Consider the following 4,577-nt stretch of genomic DNA (forward strand, 5'->3'; position numbering starts at 1 on the left):
ACTATTTGTGCCCCCGACGCCTTACTGACTTTGGTGGGCACTGAAGGCTTTGCCAGAAAGAAAACAGCAAAGTCAGAGGGTGGAGGGGCAGAAAATGTGACGGTGGCAGTGACGGTCACTGGGCTTCTGGAGCCGCCATGGTATGCGTGGGGTGGCGCAGGGCTGAGGCACAGGATCAGTGTGTGCACGCACGTTACATATGCACACGTACACAGGTATGTGTACACATGTGTGCAAATTTGCACACACACGTGCATTCACGCATGGGGCACCCCTGTGGGTGTGCATGCACGTGTACAGATATGTGCATTTATGTGCATGGATATGTGTGTACAGGGTGTGTGTGTGTGTGTGTGCGTCAGGTCACCTCTGTAGACCCTTCAGCCCAAGATTGGCTACTTATCTGATTTGCTGCTTATTTCTGGGTTTGCTGTCTGAGGAAGGCTCAGAAACACCATGGCAACAAAGGGATGGTTAATGAGCCGGGAGGGAGGAGGCCGGGAACCTGGGTATCTCTGAGGCCACGAGAAGAGAAGTTCAGAAGGGCTGTGGTGGGGCGACCTAGGATGTGTTGGTCCGTAGGGGTCGTGGGCCCCTATGCCTGGGATCTTCTGCTAGGAGAGCTGGCCGACCCCCGCCCCCTGTGTGGACCAGATGGGCAGCCCTTTCACCCCTCGTGTTCCTCACCCTTGCCTTTATCACAGGGAATAACTGGGGCAGGAAATCCTGGGGGAGCACAAAGCTTGCCAAGCTCGAGCCTGGCACCAGTCGGGCACCTGGATGCCAAGCAGGTTGGAATAGAATGGGTAGCAGGGGCCTCAGTGGGGGGTGGGGGGTGAACTGCTGGAGCAGCTTGGCAAATGCCTCCCCTGGCTCCTGCTAAGACCTCCTATCTTGCCTGCCCTGTGCCAGCAACACCTGGAAGAGAGTTTTCTGGCAGGTCCTGGGGTGCAGAAGCGGGTTACAGGGGTCTCAGTCATACATTCACTCACAAGCACCTACTAAGGAAGGGGGAAGTGATGTGTTCCCCGAGTGCCCAGTAGAACAAGGCACTGGGTGAACCCCCCTTTGTACCTCCCGTCGCTCCTGTAATCTAGAAGCTCCACTTCGCAGGTGAGGGAACTGAGGCTTAGGAAGGGGCAGAGCTGACATTTTTTTTTAATTTTTTTTTTAACATTTATTTATTTTTGAGACAGACAGAGAGAGAGAGAGCATGAACAGGGGAGGGTCAGAGAAAGAGGGAGACACTGAATCCGAAACAGGCTCCAGGCTCCGAGCTGTCAGCACAGAGCCCGACACGGGCCTCGAACCCACAGACTGCGAGATCATGACCTGAGCCGAAGTCGGACGCTTAACCGACTGAGCCACCAAGGCGCCCCAAAGAGCTGACATTTGAATCCAGGTCTGTGTGATTCCCAAGCCTGCTTCCCCACCCCCCCCCCCCACCTCTGAGCATCTCTCTGAGTGCCCTCTACACCCACTATGTCTAGGGGTCAGTTTGGAAACTGGAGATACAGAGGACTGGCCCTCACACATAGTTCAATGGATGAATTAGCTATTGCTACGATGTCAATGCCGCATAACAAGTAGCACTCCCCAAATCTCAGGGGCTTACAGGCAATTACTCTTGCTCAGGGTGGTTGGGCAGCCGGGTGGCTCTACTTCAGGCTGCGGGCGGACCACACGTGTCTCTTGCTCTCCTTTGCAGGGTCTGCTTCCCATGGCTGGGCAGAGACACAGGATGTCTCCTGAGGCTTTGTTTTGGAACCGGTGCACTGTCCTGCTGCTGACCTGCCAAAGTGAGCTGCGTGGCCAAGCTCTACCCTGGGGGGAGGCACTACGGGCACCTGATGAAGGCATGGCCGTCTGACTGTCTAACAGGGAGGCAGGAAGAATGGGGTATGATAATCCAATTGTCTGCAGCAGGGAAGACAGACTGGGATGACAACACCGGGGTGCATTTCATCAAATCCAAGAAACCATCAACTGTAAAACACACCGGTAATTTAGGTGTCTCTAAGAAGGCAAAGCAGCTGCCAACTAAAGGGTGACATGATGCTTTCTCAGCTCATCATATTTTTATCTTATTCTTATCGAAAGCTATTTGATCCCCGGATGTGGAAGTGACAACAGCATGGACGGTTTTGACCAGGGTTGCTCTCGCCCCGGCTCTGACCCCTGTGTCAGGACTGGCACCATCCCAGGAGATGGCGAGATGTCACTGGTTGCATGGCACATTCCGATGTCAGGGGTGTTCAAACGCGAAAATGTGTGTTTTGATTCTCAGAACTGGTGGCATCCGCTGTTCACTCATGGTGGTGAGCCCTTGCTCTGGGACGGACCCCGTGCTAAACATTCCATGTGGAAAGAGTAGCATCCCTGTTTCAAAGACTGAGTGGAGCAAGGCTCAGAGCGACGTGCCGTCTTGCCGAAGACCCGCACTTAGCAAGCGGCAGAGCAGGGATTTGAACCTAGGACAGTCTGACTCCGGAGTGGTTACGAGTGTAGACGCTGAGACAAACTGGGTCTCGGTTTCCTCCTCTGCAAAAAGGGGATGAGAGAAGTAATTACTTCATAGGCTGTTACGAACGTTAGAGTATTGAAAACAGGGTCAGGCACAGAACATTCAAGACAGGCTGGTCACTCTGGGAGTATTATTATTATTATTGCCTCTCTGAAGCTAACGTCAGCGTAATAAGAGCTGCTACTAAACACAAAGCAGAGAGCTATGGGAAAAGCAGAAAAGCAGGCCGGGATAGTAGTCCCCCCTTATCTGGGGTTGGGGGAAGGTCGAGGCACCCAGTGGGTGCCTGAAACTGTGGATGGTACCAAATTATCCCGTACATACATACGATAAGGTTTATAAATTACGCACAATAAGAGGTTAAGAACAACTAATAATAAATAGAGCAGTCATAGCAATAGACTGTCGTAAAAGTTTTGTGAATGTGGTCTGTCTCTCAAAATAGCTGATACGTGCCGTAATCACCCTTCGTGTGGCGACGTGAGATGATAAGATGCCCGCGTAAGGAGTGGAGGGGAATGATGTAGCCGTGTGACGTAGCGGCTGTTACCGGCCTCCTGGGAGTGCGTCGGAAAATCACCTGCCACGGGACCGGACCTGACTGTGGGTAACTGGAACCAACAGTGAGCCGCCGCTTGGGGGGGGGGGGGGGGACGGCTGCAGCTTAGTGACTTCGGGGGTCTTGTCACGTTGTTTTGATGGGAGGAAAGCAAAGAGCGTGTGATTCGTTTACTCAAACATATTTGTTTACCTACTGTGTGGAAGATGGTACACAGATGTGAAAAAAAATGTAATGTTTATTTACTTTTGAGAGAGAGAGAGACGGAGACACAATCAGAAGCAGGCTCCAGGCTCTGAGCTGTCAGCACAGAGCCCGGTGCGGGGCTCGAACTTATGGACCATGAGAGCATGACCTGAGCCGAAGTCAGATGCTGAACCGACTGAGGCAACCAGGCACCCCCAACAGTGACTGGATTTGAAACCAAAAATTCAGGGGATAATTACAAACATTATTTTTAATGTTTATTTATTTTTGAGAGAGAGGGAGAAAGACAGAACATGAGTGGGGGAGGGGCAGAGGGAGAGAGAGAGAGAGAGAGAGAGAGAGAGAGAGAGATGGAATTCGAAGCAAGCTCCAGGCTCTGTCAGCACAGAACCCGACACGGGACTCGAACTCATGAGCTGTGAGATCATGACCTGAGCCGAAGTTGGATGCTTAACCGACTGAGCCACCCAGGCACCCCATGGGGGCTGATTTTTAAAAATTGAGGTATAATTTACCTGCCACAAGATGCGCAGACCTTAAGTATTCAGTTTGAAGGGTTTTCACAAATGTTTACACCTGTATCACCACCGTCCCACTCAGCACGGAGAATGCGTCCGTCACCCCGGAAAGTCCCAGTGTGCCTCTTTCCAGTAAAACGCCTCCCTCTCCACCCTGCTTTTAAACACTTTTCTGTCCCAGTAAATCAGTTTGCCTGTTGCTGACTTTGGTGCAAATGAGACCTTACAGAAGGCGCTGGCTTTGAGTCTGGCTTCTCTCATCCAACCTAATAGCTCTAAGATTAAGCCACGTATCTTTTTCACTGCTGGGCAATGTTCCATTTTGTGCTGCTTATTATAACGGGATTGCCTGTGCTGCCCCAAGCCATCCTTCTTGCCTGCCGGGTGGAAATGGATCTGGGCCCTTTAAATTTCTTCCCTGCAAGCCGGCTCAGCCTGGTCAGTAGAGGGCGCTGGGGGGCCCATGCGGCCGCACAGGGCCCTGCTTCCTGATTCTGGGTGCTCCCGGGCTTCTGCCTCCCCAGCTCCTGGCTCCTGCAGTGCACGGCCCGCGGCCCCCCCGGCACCGCGTTGGAGGCAGTTTTGGCAGTTTTGACGTGGGGTGTGTCACCAGCGGCGGCTTTTGTGGTATCCTCCAGGGCAGATTTCTGGTGAGTCCCCGGGGTGGATTTCTAGCAAGTTCCACCAGCATGGCACCAGGCCAAGTGCTTGCCATGTGGTGGGCCACAGCCGTGTCCTGGTCCGCAGAGTCTGGCTGGCAGCCCTGGAG

The 4,577-nt window shown here is 53.0% G+C and overlaps 1 protein-coding gene across 1 annotated transcript in view; it reads left to right on the forward strand.

Annotated features, from left to right (window-relative positions):
* The first annotated feature begins 4,300 nt into the window (after window positions 1–4,300).
* ACTL8 (actin like 8) overlaps window positions 4,301–4,577 on the forward strand; it is a 61,616-nt gene continuing 61,339 nt past the window's right edge. Inside the window, exon 1 of the mRNA XM_040456773.1 lies at window positions 4,301–4,458. The gene's annotated coding sequence lies outside the window, so the exon portion shown is untranslated. The remainder of the gene's footprint in view (window positions 4,459–4,577) is intronic.

This window comes from Herpailurus yagouaroundi, unplaced genomic scaffold, assembly GCF_014898765.1.
Source record: "Herpailurus yagouaroundi ecotype Mexico unplaced genomic scaffold, PumYag 77, whole genome shotgun sequence".
Classification (NCBI taxonomy): Eukaryota; Metazoa; Chordata; class Mammalia; order Carnivora; family Felidae; genus Herpailurus; species Herpailurus yagouaroundi.